The sequence below is a fragment of the Heptranchias perlo genome, chromosome 25, assembly GCF_035084215.1.
Source record: "Heptranchias perlo isolate sHepPer1 chromosome 25, sHepPer1.hap1, whole genome shotgun sequence".
Classification (NCBI taxonomy): domain Eukaryota; kingdom Metazoa; phylum Chordata; class Chondrichthyes; order Hexanchiformes; family Hexanchidae; genus Heptranchias; species Heptranchias perlo.
In genome coordinates this window covers 33216918-33237299 of record NC_090349.1, presented here as the reverse complement: position 1 = coordinate 33237299, position 20382 = coordinate 33216918, and the positions used below count along the sequence as shown (strand labels likewise).

General features: G+C 42.7%; 1 protein-coding gene and 1 long non-coding RNA gene across 3 annotated transcripts in view; one reads left to right on the top strand and one right to left on the bottom strand.

The window, feature by feature from the left end:
- LOC137342190 (uncharacterized) overlaps positions 1-8547 on the bottom strand; it is a 64527-nt gene extending 55980 nt beyond the window's left edge. For both annotated transcript variants that reach the window (XR_010967214.1, XR_010967215.1), the window contains exons 1-2: positions 7333-8547; positions 4780-4858 (exon numbers count right to left, since the gene is read on the bottom strand). This is a non-coding gene — a long non-coding RNA (uncharacterized lncRNA). The remainder of the gene's footprint in view (positions 1-4779; positions 4859-7332) is intronic.
- The window catches only part of LOC137342189 (uncharacterized protein KIAA1671-like), a 172034-nt gene that overhangs the window by 106255 nt on the left and 45397 nt on the right, over positions 1-20382 (top strand). The window lies entirely within an intron of this gene.

The following is a 20382-nucleotide window of genomic DNA, read 5'->3' as shown; positions in this document are numbered from 1 at the left end:
AAGTACTGACCTATTAAGCTCTCAGAACTCCTTTAGTTGGGGTTTTTATGTGTTCGGAGACTGTTGTAACTTCCAACATTAATTTCACATCCTGCATACCTCCTCCAAAAATAAAAATGCTTAAATCTTAACGGCATCTTATTGAGCCCGTCGGATAGGTAGGGGGTGGTCTCTACCTGTCTGTGATTCCATACTCTTAAGTTAACAATATCAGCTTTTGTGGCCTGGCATTTTCTCAAGGAGGGGAATCCTCGTGCACGGACGATTTCAGAAACACATTGAGCTCCTGGGAGCAGACTGTCCAACTGCCTTCTCACCTGTAAATGGGACTGGAGGGTGGGGGGGAAGGAAAGAGGGGGGGAAAAAATCCCGCTTTAAAGAAAAATCTCGGAATACTTTACAAGTCTCTCAGATCATTGAGAATACTGACAGCTTCAAACTGAAATAGCGGCAATTCTTGGACAAGCACCTAGTGACTCAGTCTTCCAGCATCTGCAGTATTTTTCTTTTGTTTTAGTCACTCAGTCTTGTTCTGTTTCATTCTCAGCCAAATGGGGCTTGTACGTGTACAGTTGTTATTGTGTGTACACTTAGTTATATCAACAGTTGACTACACTTGCTAGTCATTTGTTCCAGTACTCAGCAATGGGCCTAAATGGATAAGAACGGATCAAAGTTAAAAACCTGCCACTTTGCCCTTCAGTCATTTGGGATAGTGAGTTTGTGACATATTTTGAATCTTAATGCTCTGGTACTCATGAGTTAATGTTCCTACAGTAAGATATCTAACTGCTGGGATGAGAACAATAAGATCAGGAATGGACTATCTCTGTGGTTAAAATGCATTATTAATTAAAATAAACATTATTCTAGCTCTGTGTTTTCCACATGTACTCCTTTTTAACTCGATTCTGTAGTTTCCAGTCTCATGAGTATTATGCAGGGAAATTGGCAAAAGGATTAGTCTGTTTTGAAGCATCTGGCCCTTTCAGTCGAGACAGGGACAGGCCCAGAATGATGCCATACACAATGCACTACGGGTTGGAATGGCGAGACAGAGGTTTGTTGTAGGAAGTTCTGGGCTGCTCTCCCTTAGTCTCTGGTGGTTACTTATTTTCTCCCTGTCTCCTTTCTAAAATTTCCCTGCACTAAGCATCTTCCCAAGCCACGAGGAGCATCTGACAACCTGCTGTGGGATCTTCAGCCATCAGCAGGTGCCTAAGAGCAGCCTGGAGTGATGCTGCTCGTGTATGCTCTCTCACTCTCGCCCATTTTTACTTCGTTCCCAGGTAAAATCCCATGCATAGGTTCCCCCCTCTCTTCCCCCCCGCCCTCAACAACAGGGATTATATCAGGAGATGCTTCATCTATGGAATTACAAGTATTATCCCCTCCTTCATTATAGTTTTTTAAACAAACACATTTGTGCAAATGATCACTTGATCTCCAGCTGAGGAGTGTGGACAGTGTTGAGATACTGTCCTCTATAGGGATCAAAGTCCCAAAATATCAGCTCTCCAAGCCCATCAGCTCCACTGTTCTTGTGATTGACCAGCAGGACCAGACAATGTTGAATCTTTCCTCCCAAGACCACCTGGTGTCCAGTCCAACAACAGATATTAAACCTTTCCAACGAGATGAGATTGACGTTACAGCAGTCTTAGGACTTAACCCCACAGCCAACTGATAGGCGAAGGATTGTATGGCCCCTAGTACTGGGCAGTGGTCTTCAGAATTCTGATAGTAAAGTCTATAGCATATTTAAAATATCCATATTACTAATAAAACAATCAAACTGTAATAATTACAAATGGTAGTGAAATGACCCTCAGGAGCTGAGAATAGAGTGACAATCATTGGAAAAAATAGCAGCAAGACCACTGAAGCACTGGTGGATGGACAATAAAGTCTGTAAACACTCATAGGCCTGGCTTAGTCAACTACATTCAGGGTTCAATTCACTGAGGGCATTTTCTGCAGTAATAAAATTACAGTATTTAAAGAGGGATTGTATTGTGGAGGAACTGAAAATACAATAATGACAAAAGTGCAGTATTTTCAATGTAAATTGTATAATTGCATTGTTTGTGTTTATATACAAAACCAGTGATGAATTGGAATCAAACCCCCTTTATTTCTGTGTCTCTGAACGGAAACTATTTCTGGCAGAGTAGCAGTATAAGTCACACGCAAGTTACAGGAAGAGTGGTAGACCCTAATTGCCTTGTCGATGTGTATATATTTAAGTCCTGGTTGTTTTCTTCAGTCGCAGTATTTAAAAACATAAATATATTGCACGCAGTAGCGACTTGCGATTTGAATAATTCAAATTATGGCACAAGAGCATCTGCCCCAGGCCTCCCTAGATGCAACAACAGTATACACATCCACTACACCACCCAGTCCTGCCCAAAAAAAAAGCAGCCCAGCAGATTGAGCAAATATTGAAATATCGCTCGGGTGGGTATTCACTGGGTATTCATTCAGAGTCTCTGTGGGTTGCACAACTCAACGTTAGTTGTTAACATTTCAGCATGTGATTTTGCTCTGGCTTTTTCACACATATCTAGAATCTGCTGTATATTTAATCATGTGGCGCAAAGAACCAATTACTTGTGTTATCTTTCTCGTACAGCTGCTGAACCATTCTCGAATCTGGAACCACCTTTTGAGTCGCAATGTTGTTACTATCTCTGCCGTTTTCTAATCTGACCATCAGTAACTTTTGTGCTTATTAAGGTGGGGATCTCAATGCTGGGAAATAAACCATTTCCTACCAATGTCAGCATAGACACTTCTAGGTGTGGGTTAGATTTAGAGCACCCCAACCTGGGGCCTTTTAGATTGAAATTCCTAAATTGTGGTGCTGATTTTAGATGGCTTTGTGCCATTAACTCTGAGTCACTGAGGATTAGGTTGGTGTCCCCCCACCCCCCAATGTCATTTCACATGGGACGTGTGGAACTGACAGGGGACGGTGATCCCATCAATCTGGGCAAGAATCTGCCCCGGGTCTCAGATGACACAATAGTACTCACCCAATGCACCACTCAGTCCTGTACATAATGGCTTCTGTATACAGTAGTGTGTTTTCAATATTGTGGGCCTATATGGATCTTCCTTCAACGTAGGGAAGATCTATACTCGGTCACAAAATTGGCTTGAAGTCAACTGCAGGTGTAAAAAAGGGGCAGATTTTACAAAATTGCTGAACCATTTCAAACTAAGACAGCAATGATGTATGTCTGTATCTGCCCCTGACATTTATTTGCATCATTCCGCATTTTCTCAGCCCCGGGTATTGCTTGAAGACTTCCCCTTGTACACTGATCATGTTTAAATGGTGCATGTTTAAACAAACTGATGGGGAGCAAAATGAACACAGAAAAAAGTGAAGGACTTGAGCCACAGTAGGCTCAGAAGTTAAAGCAAAATCTCTCATCTACCTTAACTTATTAAGCAGAAGAGAAGCTGCTTGATTTCAGCAGGTCCCTCCTGGTATGTGGTCGACTGTCTTGTTTTAAATATTCATGCAGTGAGACGGAAAGTCTCGTTACTGCCTGGCAATGTAATGTCTTGCGGCATGAAGCCACCTTTTATGAGAGATGGATCCATTAGAGCCCAGTTAGTGTGAGATTCTTGTAATTTATTAGAGTTTTGAAAATGTTATAACTTTTTTGATAATGGGCTATTTTGTGCTTCCGGATGCACTTGTCCTGGTATCTGTCGAGCTGAAGCCAGGATTGTAGAAGTGAGTGCAAGGGATTGAAGGACGAGACCGTTGATATAGCTCAGCTCTGTACTGTACGATTCTCGGAAAGGAACAGTGTAAATTCTGTTGCTCACTCATTCAGATTCTGTGACCCAGGGTAATGCGATTTTCCCTCTTCCCACCATGGAAAAATTGCCCCAACCCCACTCATTCTCTGAAAACTCAGCTGAGATATTCCTATATTGAGAATAACTATTGTCAGTACGCATTATAAAGTTAAACTATTCTTGAAGATTGACAGACTTTAATAACATGTCCTTTTGGAACCTACGGTTCAACTCCCTCTGCCCCCCCACCCATGGCTCAGCAAATTTATTCAGTAAATATCTAAGCAAAGAAGGTCCCAAGTTCAAACCCATTCTGTCCTGAATTAGTTGATGTAATTTAAAAGAAAGATTTACATAGCGCCTCTCATGACTTCAGGACGCCCCAAAGCGCTTTATTGCCAATGAAGTATTTTTGAAGTGCAGTCATTGTTGTAACGTAGGAAGCACAGCAGCCAATTTATGCACAGCAAACTCCCACAAACAGCAATGAAATAAATGACTAGATCATCTGTTTAGGTGTTGGTTGAGAGATAAATGTGGGCCAGTACACCGGGAGCACTCCCCTGCCCTCCTACACATAGTGCCGTGGGATCATTTGTGACCACCTGAGAGGGCGGACGGGACCTCAGTTTAACGTCTGATCCAAAAGACCACCTCCGATAGCACAGCGCTCCCTCCTTACTGCACAGGAATGCTCAAGTTATGTGCTCAAGTCTCTGAAGTGGGGTTTGAACCAACAACCCTCTGACTCGGAGGCGAGAGTGCTACCACTGAGTCAAGGCTGACACCATGGTTTGGTAGTAGGGGTGCTACAGTTGGCATCTGTGTCCCTAGGTTAGGGAGAGGGGGAAAAAATCAGCCAAATTTCCCAACCTTGATTGCTATGTTAGTGACACCTGCTGAAAGTACATGTTTATTAACAACTGATAAAGACCCCTCGATTGGCAGACGAACACTTACCTCCACACTTACACTTCATGGGTAAGGAATCAGAGGGCTACTGTTACCTGTTGAAGCATACCTCAACACAAGTCTCCATCTTGAAGAGAGAAAGTGGGATTGGGGTGAGTCTCTTTGGAAATTGTACAGATATCTTATTCTATCTTACTTTTACTAGCCAGGCCTAGGGAAGTTTGAGTCTCTCCAGAGAGCAGAGTTCTGGTTGTGTTGCAATTCTTTGTGTTTCTCTGTTAATGACTGAGAATGCTCTTTGCAAAAGTAACTGCTGAATCATATCCATCTCAGTTACAAGAGTGTCAATGCTTCTGAAACCATATTGTTCAAATGACAGCACAGGGTAACGCCCTCTATGAATGCTTTTTTTCAGATAGAAATCTTGATTTATTTTGACAAAGGGGTTCAAAGGTCATGGTGTAATATTTAGATTCCATACTCTGGATAGTTAAATGAAGGTGACTATTACTTCAGGCGTTAGCTTTGTTCTCAAGATTAGATGACCGCATTTTACTCTCATCTGAATTTTTCTGCAATTATGCTTCATGGTTACTTAGGTTTAGAGGCATTAAACACTCAGGTGCTGAAGAAGTAACAAAACAGGAATGAAATTACGAATGCTGGAAATGTGAAATATAAACAAAGCACTGGAAATTAATGGGTTGTTTCAGGTGCAAACATTTTCTGGGTTTTTTTTTCTCATTTGAAAGTGTATTGGATTCTATTTTAGTGAGTTGACCACCTTGATATATATCGCTAACATGTACGCAATTTCATTTTGCGGGTTTTTCTTGGTTTTCTGCTTAGTTGTCATTAGAAAAGCATGTGACCTGTTTGACTAGCGTGCACTATGCAATGTGGTTTTTGGAAGGTTGTGGAGTAGAAATCTGCAACTCGCCATCCAGAAGTGAACTATTAGAGATGTTGTAAGACTGAAAAATGCATTTATAAAAAGACAATACAAGTAGGTGGGAGTAAGGGGGGGGGGGGGGAGAGAGGGTGGATTCTTCCTCAGACCTATAGAATGTTGGGTTGCTATAAACTCCAAACTGACTTCTAACTTGGAACAGGTGTTGGCTTGGGTAGGTTTCACCTGGATGAACACGAGGCCTTACTCTACCCAGGATAACCTGTCAGCAAATTTGCAACCCAAATTTCTCACTCACCACTAAACACGTATCCATGTCTGTGCAGTCCACCAATCCCCATCATAAAGTCTGTCCAATACATTATTTAATTTGTCCGATTTTTAAAATTTTTTTTCACAAAGTCCTTTTTTCTGATTTGCATGTCTCAACCTCCTCTCTGTCCCTGGCCCCAGGGGATATATGGTGAAAGTGAGTCTCAAATGCTGAGGTGCTTTCTGCCATGATCTCCATTCAGAGGTGGCATCAGTGCGAGAGTAAAAATATCTGCATGAGTAATGCGCATGGTCGTCTGTTCCTGTTTTTAGATCTTGCAGAGCTGCTGCTGCTGCTGCTGCTGACCCAGTGCTGAGTGGGTGTAAAATGCCCGGATGTGAACAGATTGAGTTATAGAAGGATGCTTCCACTCACAACATATAGTTCCTTTCCAAAGCAAAAACAATTTCTGCATCATTCTGGTGCATTTCGCAGATACAAGGAAAGCATTTTATTAAAGCAGTTTCTGACATCAGGGGAAACGTTTGAATTCATGCACAGTATTCCTTAGTAACAGGAGCCATCAAGCATGCAACTGTGCCAGGGTTTTGAGTGCACAAAGACATTTTCGGTGTTACTCACAGTTACAGGGGCGAGAGCCATTGGTGCCAGCCAGCTCCTGTTTTACGTGACCCTGAAGTGGCTGCAGCACGATCGGTGAACTGCTGAGGTAGCGTCTGTGCTCTGCTTCATATTGATCAGCACAGAGGATGCTGATCATTTTGAAATTTAGAAGCAGCACGGTGAAATCAGATCGCCATGCCTGGGTTCCTAGTTTACCAGGAGGAGATGGCCACTGCAGATAAAGTGTAGACGGCTCGTCGTTAAATTGGTGTGGCCTGAGCTGAAATGGTATAGAGGTGATGTATTCGCTACCACTGCAGGCTTTAATCTGGAGTTGAGCAGCACAAAGAACTCTCTGATGTTTCAGGGGTTAATAGCACATTCACTTCACTGAAGAAGGGAGATTTTTTTTTTAAAAATCAACTCCCTCCCGGAGCTCCTGTGACACTGGAATGAATCCAAATAATCCTTTCCTGTCCAGCCCTACCTGTAAACTGCTCCATTGAGTCTGGTGACTCCTGGCACAAAGGCGCGTTCAAACAGGCAAATGCTGTGCTTTGGTTGCCATGGCAACAAGCTTTTACTTCAATGAAGCCCAACCCAGATCCTTCCTCTGGCAGGCCTCTGCAGTTTGTTCACCTATAGCTCATTGTTGAGTCTCCAGAGGGAGGAGGAGGGAGTAAAAGCAGGAAGAAGGGAGAGAGAAGAAAAAAAAATCTTGCTATTGGATCAACAACATAGCTTTCCCAACCGGAATTTCCTCTTTTGTTTTCCTATTTTTTTTTTACTAATAATAATTCAAAGAATGGCAAACCTGAGTCTGTTTGAGGGGAAGGAGCAGCTTGCTTCTCACAGTTCCATGTCTGGGGCCAGTGTGTGTTATGTATGTGGTATGTTTACTGTGATACTCTAGATAGGAGACCAAGCCTTCTAGTGCACAGTGTGAGAGAGAGCAGGATAAAGCGTCTGTAGTAAAGCTGCGACTGGCTTGTCAGATAGGAGTCCTGCAACACTTATCAACGCCTGTCACATTCCTGAGCTGTGATCACCATTCCTCTGTTGAAGGGCTGATGTCACGGAGAATCTCTCTCGTTCGCTCTTGTGCTCTGGTAAACTGCAAGCAATCAGCAACTCCGTCCAGCCTTTGCACTATCTACATTCTGCCGACTGTACAGCCAGTTTTCAGTGCTGCTGTTGGTGCTTGGGAATCGTTTGGATATGTAATCTGCTGACTGGATGAATGCTTAAGTCTCAGTGTTCTTAAAAGACGAGTTGCCTGCCTTCTTAGAAATCGCTGCAAGGACACTGTGTTTTTCTTCTCTTCTTGAGGGACGAAATGGGCCATTATCTGTCCCTGTTACCTGGGATCATTGTAAGCAGAAAGATTTATGGCTGCAGCACTGCCTGCCAGCTCGCCCTGTAAAAGAGACGTATGAATTAATTAAAGCCTTATTAGGTGCCCAGTTGTAAGGCTTTGGGAGCTTGTCTGACTAGATGAACGAGATTCTTGGTATGAACTTTTAAATTCTCCAGTCACTGTGCGCTGAAAGTAAAGTGGAGGGGCAACAGTAAACAGGCAGGAGCCTGAGAGACGGTGAGATTTCTCAGGGAGCAGCTGGCAGCCGGAGAGATGAATTGGGATTGACTGAGGATCCGAAGCACCTATTTTGGTTTTACTTTTTTTGGAAATGTTTTTGCACCCGATTTCTCTTTTGTAAATGGATTATCTGGGAGACAAACTGACGGTGGCCCACAATCACATGGCACAGTGGGTGGGCACAGTGAGGCGGTCATTGCAAGAAGCTTTGAACCTTGTCAGCACAGCTGTGACCCAGGACCGGAGTGGCACCTCAGGCAGTGAAGAACATCCCAACCGGGCTCCCCTCAAACGGACCTCATCCTTCCGGCACTTTGCTTCCAGGAGCAGGGAGTCATTCAGGCGGTTTTCAGTACGAAGCCAGCAGAGATTTCAATCTTTGAGGAAAAGGAGCACACTTTCAACCAGTTCAGATCCTCAAGACAGTGTAAGCACTCGTATTGATTTTTTTAATTTGAAATCCTTTAACTGTGCAACAGCGAGAAATTGGCTGAAACGAGTGGATAAAGGTCAAGTTGCTGATAAATTGGAATGTGACTGGTTCCTGCCTCAGGTCAGCCGTGCAGCACAAATTTCATGTGTTGAAAATATTTCCAAAAAATAGTAACTTAAAAGTTATTCTCATGTATTAGCAAAACATTTTAAAAATTGTGTAATGATATTTTGTGATTGAATGTGAGTGGATTGGTCACATGAGAATCATTTGTTTGTTTTTCCTAGTAAGGGCCTCTCCCTATTCACAGAAACAATTTCTCATACTGTTTATGTTTTTGCCATTTTTGTGTTGCGTTTGCAGTTGAAATGATCAATAATGGTTCACCCAAGTTGTTAATTTGTATTCAATTTACTGTGTACTCGTAAAAGTTCAGCAGGCCAGGGATGTTCCTCTTGGAAATGGAACTTCTCCTACCCCGTTTGTACGTTTGAACATGCTCCAGATCAAGGGCAGCACTGGTTAGATGCAGAGTAAAGCTCCCTCTGCACTGCCCCATAAAACACTTCCAAGTCAGGTACAGCATAGGTAGATATAGAGTACCTTTATGGTGTCCTGTTCAATACTCGCAGGTTACATAGAATACAGATGAGATTGGTTAAGACTCGCCTTAACTCCCAACCTCGGCAGAGCATCCCTTACTGCACCTGTGTGACTTTTGGTATCCCTACACCAGCCATCTTTGTTGGCCTCCATATGATAATGCCAATTTATTGCTGTACTTCAAGCAGGTTTGCACGGTGGATAGTGGGAACTGGCTTAAACCACCCATGCTCATTATAACCTATTGCAGTCAGTAGGGGCAGTTGTCATCCAATGGGGACACATCCTGGATTTGACGAAACCTGAGAGGTGAAAGGGCAGTGTAGCCAACAATGTTACCCTGTATCCTTGAACAGAATTTATTCAATAAATAATGAGCTACTGCTTTCTAACTTTTCAATTTTTTCATACCTAGAACATTATATGGCAGCTTGAAGTGTTAGAATAGGTGAGAATGATGGTTAAATAATAGCCCGTCAAATGATAGCAGGATCTGTAATGAAATTTTCAGCAGGAAGTTTCCCTTAGACTTACGTTTTGCTGTTCCACCGCTCAGGTGATTTCTAGAAACTCAATTTAGGACATTTCATTAGTGCTGCTCTCTCCTAGTCTCACCTGATTCTAAATCTGCTGTCACACTTCCCTCTCGGAGGACTGCAGTAGGATTTCTGGCTCAGATTAAATTGAAGCTCTGACTTTTAAAGCAGGTAATTATCCCAGAAATGCTATGAATGTGAGTGTTCTATACATATCTGCAAACTTAACATTTATTGATAGAAATGTAGAAATGTAAAGATACTGTGCGGACTGCAGGTCAGTGAGGAACAGAAATGTATTGTTGGACAACCTATCTTATTAAGTCGTGGATGAGTCAGAACTTCCTTCATTTCAAAACAGGGAAAACCGAAACCATCTTCTTCAGCTTCCACTAAAACTCTGTAGCCTTTGCTCCTAATTCAGTGCGTTTCCTCTTCTGGCCAGATGGTGCACAACCTCACTGTCCTGTCGAACTTGGAGTTGAGCTCCCATTTCCATATCCTGTTCATGACTAAAACCACATGTTTGCACCTCTGGAATATCATCTACTTTCACCCCTACCTCACACCCCATTACCACTGAAACCCTGATTTACACTTTGTTACCTCGAGACTTGACACCTTGGACACAGGTTCTTTTAGAAGCCTTTCCTTATGCTCAGTCAGGTTGTTTGCCAGATGTTGGTCCAGCTGCTAGAGCACCTGTCGGTTGTATTTCTATGAGGAACAGAAAGTTTACAAATTCCCTGCTATATCCCACCCTGCAAAACCCACCTCCCGGCAAGAACAAAAGAGACCACAGAGAATTCCCTCCACGCCAGCCTTCCGAACCACTTCCTAAACAAACATCAACTTGTCCAAAACTTGACAGCCTACACCTTGCCCCACAAGAAGTCCTGCTTGCCCATCACCCCTGACCTCCACTGTTTCCCTTACAATGTACCGAATTCAAAATCCTTTCCTTGTTTACAAATCTTTCCGTGGTCGTACCCAGCTCTACGTCCTAGCCCACGCACTATGGTGTCCCAACTCTGGCCTCCTGTGCAACCCCACTTCTTGTGTTCCTCACTTGGTGGTATAGCTTTCATCTGTCGAGCTTCTACCCTCTGGAACTCTCGCCTAACCCTCCACACTTTGCTATTTCTCTCTCCACCTTTAAAAGCCTCCTCAAAACCTAGCCTTTGACCATGCTTTCAGTCAGCTCTCCTCATTTGACCATCACTCAGCTCGTTCTTTCCTATGCAAAGCGCCCTGGGGCATTTTATTCTTTTAAAGGTGCAATACAAATTCAAGTTGCTGTTGCTTTAGCTGTTGTGTGATCCTTCATCTCAGATGTACATCGTTTTGTGTTTTTGCAGCTGTGCATATTGTAAGAAGCTGAACATCTACTTGTGTCTAAAAGATTAATGTTATTTTAAGGATCAGGCTGCACCTGAGCTAAAGTTTGCAGGCTAGATCTAATGCTGTTCACAAGCTGTGTGAAGCATGTTGGGTTGTATATCTCCCCTCCCCCCCCCCCCCCCCCCCCCTTCCCTGGTTCTTGCCTCCATAAGTTGGGAGGCTAGTGTGTTTCGCTGATCCAAGGAATTCTCTGTGGTCTCTTTTATTCTTGTATTTGCAGCCAGGAGGTGGGTTTTGCAGTGTGGGGTGCAGCAGGGAATTTGTAAACTTCCTGTTCCTCATAGAAATACAACTGACAGGTGCTCTAGCAGCTGGGCCAACATCTGGCAAACAACCTGACTGAGCATCAGGAAAGGCTTCTATAGAACCTGTGTCCAGCTGGGGTTGTCCAGCATGTGGCTGCAACAACAATAAAAACTTGCATTCATATAGTGCCTTTAATGTAGTAAAACGTCTCTAGGCGGTTCACAGGAGTGTAATCAGACAAGAATTGAGACTGAGCCATAGCGGGAGATATTAGGACAGGTGACCAAAAGCTTGGTCAAAGAGTGTAGGTTTTAAGCAGCCTCTTAAAGGCGAAGAGAGATGTGGAGAGGCAAAGAGGTTTGGGGAGGGAATTCCAGCGCTCAGGGCTGTAGGCACAGCCACCAGTGGTGGGCCGAAGGAAGTGGGGGATGGACAAGAGACCAGAATTAGAGGAACGCATAGGGCAGAACGAAGAATCACCAATAGGGGTAGGCAGCAGATAGTCTGAGGTTACTCAAGCAAGAGTTGGTGATCAGTGAGGTCAGACTGGGATCACTGATTTGGGGCGGGGGGGGGGGATAGTAGCACCACAGCCACTGCAGAGAAGGACAATAATCACTTGGAAGTAGTTTCTGTTTGTTGCTGCTGACTGAGCTTGAGCTGTAGTATATGGTATAGGGTAGAATATCCTAGTGCTTGGAAACAAATACTCCAGGCTAGAGTGTGAGCTTGCACATCTTGTGGTGGAAGTGATCTTGTGTTCCTTTTTTCCAAGCACTTGTCACAATTTTCAGCTATATCAATTAATTGCAAGCAGCCCTGCGTCAGAGGACACCAGTCCACGGACAGTTTTAAAAACTAAATTTTATTTATTGATATGGGGTTGATTCTTCTTGTAACAGAATGCAAGATAAATAGAGTCAGGTTTAAATCTCTTTATTCTTTTGATATGTTTTGGTCGACGTTTCCAAAGCTGTGTCCTTGGTTTCCTCAGTGGCCCTCAGCCCCAGGAGGATGTTAGCTGACATGTTCCTGCAGTTGTGCAGAGAGTGGTTAGTGATTGCTGTTATTGACTCATCACTGTGAGACCATGCAGTGAGTAAGCTGGAGTCTAAGACCTGATCTAAGACGGTTTAGTCAGAATCCTAATGTTAGTTTCCTGACTTGATACACTTTCATCGCAGCAGACAAGGCCTTCATTTTATTTGCAGAAGGAGTTGCTGTTGATTCAGCTTTTTTTGAGGGAAGGTCTGGATTTCAAAATGTCTGAGCACTGTTGTGTTGCATCTGCAGATTTTCTTCAACTCCAGAACATTATTAGAATTGGAAGATTTTTTTTTGAATGGCTTAGTGGGTGACACTACTGTGATGTGCGACTGAGACATACACACTAGGAAGATCCCTGTTTCAATCTGTAATCTAGATTGAGTTAGCCCCGCATAATACTTTCAGGAGGAGGATAGACAGATGATTGGAGGGGAGGGGAAATGAGTGATTGCTTGAAGCATACACATTAATCACAATGTATTTCAAGAGTATTTGTAATTTTACCTTTTGGAGCAGAATTGAAGGAGTTGTCTTAAGCTATCTCTGCATCAGGATGCAACTGTACTGTCACACAAGGCTTTGTATTGAAGTGGGATCGAGTTCACAACCTTCAGTATCTTTCCACCTCAATTTTATACGTGATAATAAATAACAGGGGCGTGTGCTACGTATAGGATAACTGAGAGCCAGGGTGTTACAATGCTGTACCATATCAAAGCTTTAAGATGATGTAATCCACATAACAACAGACACCTGTGAGCACAATGTAAATGTGGACTTTGTGCCACGTGACTCAAATTATGATACGCGCCTTTATTTAACTGAAGTAGGAAGATGCCATTCCCTGTGTATAATACAGTGTGAGATTTTTTTTCATCCAAACAGGATCAGTATCCTTGTCGATCAATCCTGTCTTCAAATGCCTTTGAAACCAAGTCAACTATATACAAGTTTAAGTAAGCAATTAATTAGAATCTAAATATCAATGTTCTAGAGATGGTGAACGAATGGAACAGAATACGTTTTCAGTAGCTGCTGTAGTTGTCCAAGTTCTAAAAAGCACGGTTGGAAATTCAGTAGAATTGGGCTTCATTAAGCTATCAGTTGATACGGCGTGTGTGGAGAATGGGCAAGAATAAAAGTTCTCTGTGGTGTATCTCCACCTGTGCAAGTAAAAGTCTGTCACCTATGGAGCGTGACTGAGTCAGGGAGTGGAAATGTTTGTTAGGACAAACATTTGGAAGATTGGGTGAAAGATATAAGAGTTGGCGCTTTGGTGTTGCAATATGGAGTGACACACAGGAACATACACAGTGAATGTACAGGGGGACATGTATAAACTGCACGTGCATGCACACACAAAACAGTCACACTGACATGCTGCCAAAGAGTTATACCCTTGTATGTGAGTTTATAGTAGTTGCATAGTCCAGGAATTAATTGACATCACAAAACCACTGAAGCTGTTGAGACTCATTAAATTACCTTCAAGTCAGTCAGTAAGATTAATTTTCTGAGTACAAAATGCAGCCAATCTGACTTTTAAACTATGTTAACACAGTACAATAATCTATGCATTCCAAAGCCATGAGGCCCCAAGCTACTTACGATGAAGGGTCCACACCCAAAACGGAACCCATACTTTCTGCTTTCTCCAATGGCCCTGCACTGCATTTTTAGCATTTTCTATTTTTATTTCAGATTTCCAGAATTTACAGGGTTTTTTTCTTTTTAACCTCAGAATAGGCACTAATCACTTTAATAGTTTCTGCTAATAACATTCTCTTATAGCCCCTTCTCTGATGGTGATACAATGTATTGTGATATAGCAAAACATTTTATGTATTAATCAGGAATTTTATAGAATGGGTGTGAATGGGGAAGAGGCTTAGTCCATTAGAATTCCACAGTGGGATGGATCACTTGTTTAAGTGTCAGCCTTGGCTCAGTGGTAGCACTCTCACTTCTGAGTTAGAAGGTTGTGGGTTCAAGGCCCACTCCAGAGAGTTCAGCACATAATCTTGCTGACACTCCAGTGCAATACTGATGGGAGCGTTGCACTGTTGGAGGTGCGATCTGTCAGATGAGACGTTAAACTGAAGTCCGTCTGCCCTATCAGGTAGACATAAAAATCCCATGGCACAATTCGAGGAAGAGCAGGGGTGTTCTCCCGGTGTCCTGGCCAACATTTACCCTCTACCCACACCACTAAAACAGATTGTTTGATCAATTATCTCATTGCTATTTGCGAGACCTTGCTGTGTATAAATTGACTGCTGTGTTTCCCTACACTACAGCAATGACTACACTCCAAAAGTACTTCATTGGCTGTGAAGTGCTTTGGGATGCCCTGAGGTCATGAAAGGCGCTATATAAATGTAAGTTCTTAATTTTATCTGAAGCTGATTATTCTGTGAGATTTTTCCATTTTGTTACAATGGTTCTCGTCCTGCTGGGACCATGAGTGAATAATCTGTGCAGTTCAATTGGTAAGAACTAAATAGTTTGGGCTTTGGATGAATACTCTGATGTTTCAGGCTGTTTCTTTTACTATGTGAGGCTCTGTACTCTGGTGAACGGGTCTCCCACAGCTGGCTACAACCCAGTGATACACCGGCTGGTAATGGCTAAGACCGTTCGCCAGAAAGACCCAGTTAAAGCTTGACCTTCAGGTGACAGCTGGCTGAATTAAAACCAAAGATGCTGGCACAGGTCTTGCATAGTTTAAAAGCAGATTCGGTTGATTGCCTTCAGGCATTGAGTGGGCATTTCACAGAGTTTGTCTTGTTGTAGGTTTGCCTGTGGTTAGCCACTCCCATCAGAAGTAGTTTGGGTGCCTTCGGTACAGTCCATGATCTGTGTATCAGTTTATTTGGCTGATGGCCTTTTCTTCTTCCATACTTAAATATTTTGCAGAGTACTCAATAATCACCCCCCTACCAACACCACTAAAATAGATCATAAACTAGTCATTCATCTTATTTGCTGTGTGCAAATTGGCAGCCATGTTTGCTTACCAAACAACAGTAAATATAGTTCACTTTGAAAGTAATGCGTTGGATGAAAAGTACTCTGCGACGTCCTGAGAACCTGATAATGCACTATATAAATGCAAGTTTGTTTCCTTTCATCTTGAACAATAGACTTACCAGTGTGACATGGTGGTGCGTACCTCCAATTGTATTATAATGGCTTTACACAGGCCCGGGGGGATCCCGGAGGTACTAATTGGAAAATGCAGGGGTCATCTGTTTCAGTTGTTGATTAGTGTTGGTATCTGTAGGGTCCTAGTTGTTGCCAACCTGCACCTAGACTTTCTGGATTTGGGTAAGTGATGTGTTGCTACGGGTACAGAGTGTACACTCTGTTCTGCATCAGATTTTACAGGTCAAGATTTTTAATGGGTTGGCTCATAGACTTTTTAACCATAGTGATGATTGTTTGTGTGCGTCACAGACTCAGCTGACTTGAGCAAGTTTGTTACAGGACGGAAAAGACCTTGTGTAAGTCACACATCACACTCCCCTAGCAACATGATTCCCTCTGTGCCCATTCCATCAGTTGTAACATCTCGTGTAGTGTTTAACAATCTGTAAAGTAATAGTTCACAACATTTGCACATTATTCACTTTGCAATATGCTCTTTTCACTCTTTATATCATTGCATCAAGCTGGTAATATTCTAGCATGTGAAATAGATCAAGACAGACGTGGTGAGATGTGGAGATCCAGCTACACTGTTTAAAAAATGAAACTTTTTACCCACCTTGACACACCACGACCGAGACCCCAGGAATGCAAGCAGCTTCCTCCCAGGTGTCTGCTGAAGCTATGTTTTCCTACTTACTAGGAGATGGGCATTGACAACTCCTTCAGATACATTCCCTCAACCTTTACCTGATGACCCAACCAAAATCCGGAAATTGTATGACCCCCGCATCCTCCACTTTAAGAGCACAGTGTCCGCAGCAAAATCCGACTTGCCTTTACTTGTGTATTTAATTGTCGTCTGGTTTGTCCTGATGTGCATGCAGTAACAAGACTACGTTTAACACTCTACTAATGCTGTTGATCAACTCTCATTAAAAGGAACTGAACAAGTATCTGGTTATGAAAGAGCTTGAAGCTTAGTTGGGATGAGGACGATCAAATGCTGTACAGAATACTTTGTTCTGATCATGCTGGGACACTGGAATGTAACTGATGAGGGTTGAATAAAGTAGATTGTAATGTTGGATTGACGTCCTGATATTTTGATACATTTGAAAGGTCACAAAAAGTTTTCAGCAGCTTCTCTTTATGGAAGTTTTTCTTCTTGTTTTTTCATCTCCCTCAAGAGATTAAATAAATTTGGGGTGAGTCTGTTACCAGGCAGAATGTATATGGTTTGTTGGAAGGAAAAGGCCCAAATGACCAGCTCTTATTCTATGGTTTATTTTCTTATCCCTGGAGTTTCCACGGGTGTTGCACTCTGCCTGGCTGGTTTATAATCACAGAGTCTGCTGCGTTGGAGGAGTAAATGGGTCAGGGAATCCTGCAGCAATTTTTCAGAGCAATGCATCAGTAAACTAGTCACTGTGTTCAGTAAAGTGTGAGAGCTGTGCTTGAATAACAGCGCTACTTGCACAGAGGAAGGAATAAAAAAATCATTTTGCATTCAGGGAATATTGTCAAGAATTGCCACAGAGGCAGTGTGATGTCATCGGCTTCTCGAGTATCTGCAGGGAACTTTAAAAATCCAGGCTACGACACAGAGAACGGCAGTAACAGTGGGATTAGGGATAACAATCTGAATGTTAAGGTTACACTGGGAGGTATTCAAACAGTACATCTGAAAGGGATTCTGCCCTGTCTGCTTGAACTCCCTCTTCCCTCCCCCTCAAGTATATAGGTCGAAGGAAAACAAAATGGTTCCCTCCCCCTCTGGTGTCTGGAGCAGCTCGTTGCTTCCAGTCAGTGTGAGGTATTGAGGCTGGTTTTCATTTCTAATGTATCATTTCAAAGAAAGTGCTCCCAGTGCTAACTCAAACATCAGATCAACCCTTTCATTCCAAAAACATAGGCCTGTTCATTCTGATGCATAAATGGGTCAGTTTAAAGCCACTTTATACAGCCAGTGGGAATAGCAAGATTTGAAGTTAAACTCTGTTAATGTTTTCAAAATACTTCTCCGGGTCAAACAAAGTCGCACAATGAATTATTTAAATAAAAATATATGCAAATATTTTTAGAAAATTCCCTCCAGCAGAAAAGATTCTAATCTCTCTTTCCATTGGGTTCTCTTATTTTGATTGAATGACTGACTGACTTAAATGGAAAGTAGTACAAAGACTTGGCAAATAGACTTCTTTTATCAGCCGTTCTTGGCAAATAAGTTAGTGCCGGATAATGGCGCAATGTGTTGGTCCTCACAACATCATATGCCGCCAAGTTTGTATTTGCGCATTCCGCACAGTGAGGTAACAGTTTGAGCTGTTGTTTCACCCAAGTTAAGATAGGCTAAGGTTCCAGCTTCTGAATACGATCCCACGAGTCCAGCTAGAAAGCGAGTCGGTGTATGGACTGGATCGAGCACAGCTGAACAGCTTGCTGACACTCGCTGTCAAGAATCGTACATGAAGAATGGACACTTGGGTGAGATACCACGGGGTTGTCTGCATCTGTGAAACTCAACCCCAGTGCCAGTCAACCCCTAGAGAAGGGGAGAAAAAATAAGCAAAAAAACAATTCTTGATTGTGCGAGATGTCCTGACCAGAAGCCAGAATGTTTTCTCACAGGATAGAAAGGTCAACCCATTATTAATTTGTAGTTTTTTCAACTTCTCACACCAGCCATCTGGTGACCTGTCAAAATAACATTGATGTACTCAGTGCCAAATTAGGAGCAGTTTTGTGCTATGAGCACATACCCATGGAGAATATAGGAACAAGAGTAGGCCATTTAGCCCTTCAAGCCTGTTCTGCCATTCAGTGAGATCATGGCTGATCTGTGACCTAACTCCATATACTCGCCTTCGCCCCATATCCCTTAATACCTTTGGTTAACAAAAATCCATCAATCTCAGATTTAGAATTAACAATTGAGCTAGCATCAACTGCTGTTTGTGGAAGAGAGTTCCAAACTTCTACCAACCTTTGCGTGTAGAAGTATTTCCTAAGTTCACTCCTGAAGGTCCTGCCTTTAATTTTTAGGCTATGTCCCGAAGTCCTAGACTCCCCAACCAGCGGAAATAGTTTCTCTCTATCTACCCTATCGGTTCCCCTTAATATCTTGAAAACTTCGATCAAATCACCCCTTAATCTTCTAAATTCCAGGGAATACAACCCTAGTTTGTGTAATCTCACCTCGTAATTTAACCCTTGGAGTCCAGGTATCATTCTAGTAAATCTACGCTGCACTCCCTCCAAGGCCACCAAGTCCTTCCTAAGGTGCAGTGCCCAGAACTGAACACAGAAGTAGATTGAAACTTAGCAAATCCATTTCATGTAGCACCCTCACAGACATCACCTCTGTCCCAGAGTGAAAGACCAGTGTCCAACTCACTGTGGCATTTAGTACCCCTAATATTAATATTTAAACCAAATTGGGGAAGAGTTTCTCATTTATGCTTTTACTTTATAAATAGAAAAGTTGCTGGATTACATTACCGTCTGGTGTGAGGTGTTTGTTTCCAGTGCTGCTGAATAGAGGGATGGGTTCGTGGGCGTCTTACAAACTACCTCCTTGTTCCTCTGTCTCTGATCAAAGACAAGAAGCAACAGGTATTGGATCTGACTGGAGCCGAGGGCATTAGCAGTAAGGTGTGAGTGGCTTATTTCGAAACTCTTTTCTTTGTTTCCATGGCAGTGTGATTTTTACAATTTTGATGGTTCTTCCAATAATGCTTCTCATACATGAAACATTTTTCTTAATGTTTGTTTAAGTGATACTTTACAGGTTTAACTTTGAGACCACCTACTCCATAAAATTAGACATAAATCATCACAACAGCTTATTGTGCTCCCTGGCAAGGAATCCTGTTGGTCTGGTCACTCAGATTTGTCCTGTAGTTTTCCACATTTCCCAAATTTTTCTCCGGTTTAACTTCAACCTATCTTCTCTCTTCACTCTCTGTACCCTTTCCTTCCAGATCTCGATCTCACTTAAGTTCTCAAGTGAGATGGTGGGGGATACACACAGATGTGTGGATTAACCCATCACATCCAGATGCTTCATTTTTAAGTTACCTTTCCCCTCTATATTTTGTGCTCATCAGAGTGATGGATGGAACATTTTGATCTCCCCGTGTCCGCATCAAGTACAAACAAGTCAAGTGTAGAGTAAATCTCCCTCTGCCCTGACCCAACCTCAGAAGACTGCAATGTAATATATTTCCATTTCCCATACCAGCCATTCTCTGGCTTCTCCTGAGTGAGACATTTATATAGTGCCTTTAAAGTAGAAAAATGTCCCAAGGCACTTCACAGAGATGTAATCAGAAATAAACGGACACCAAGCCAAAGAAGAAGATAATAGGAGGGGTGATCAAAAGCCTGGTCAAAGAGGTGGGTTTTAAGAAGGGTCTTAAAGGAGGAGAGGGAGGTGGAGAGGCACAGGGGTAGAGGCAGGGAGTTCCAAAGCATGGGGCCTCTGCAGCTGAAGGCACGGCTGCCATGGCGGGGTGACAGGAGTGAGTTGCACAAAAGGCCAGCGTTGGAGGAACGGCGATTAATATTTCCCAGTCCTTTACTCCCACAGAGGCACAACAAAGGGTTTTAAGCAAAAGCTCACATTTGTACAAACCACAAGACACTCTAAAGAGCTATTTCAGGAGGACATAAACAAGTTTTACAGAAAAATAAAACTGACAGATTAACTCCCCACCAACAAACACACAACCTTTCACGCCACCATCAGGATGGACTCCCTAAAATGACCAGGTAGACCCCAAACTTTTACATTTAATCAAAAAACACAATCAGAAATTGGAAATATTCCTATCGAAAGAAAAGCATAACCTT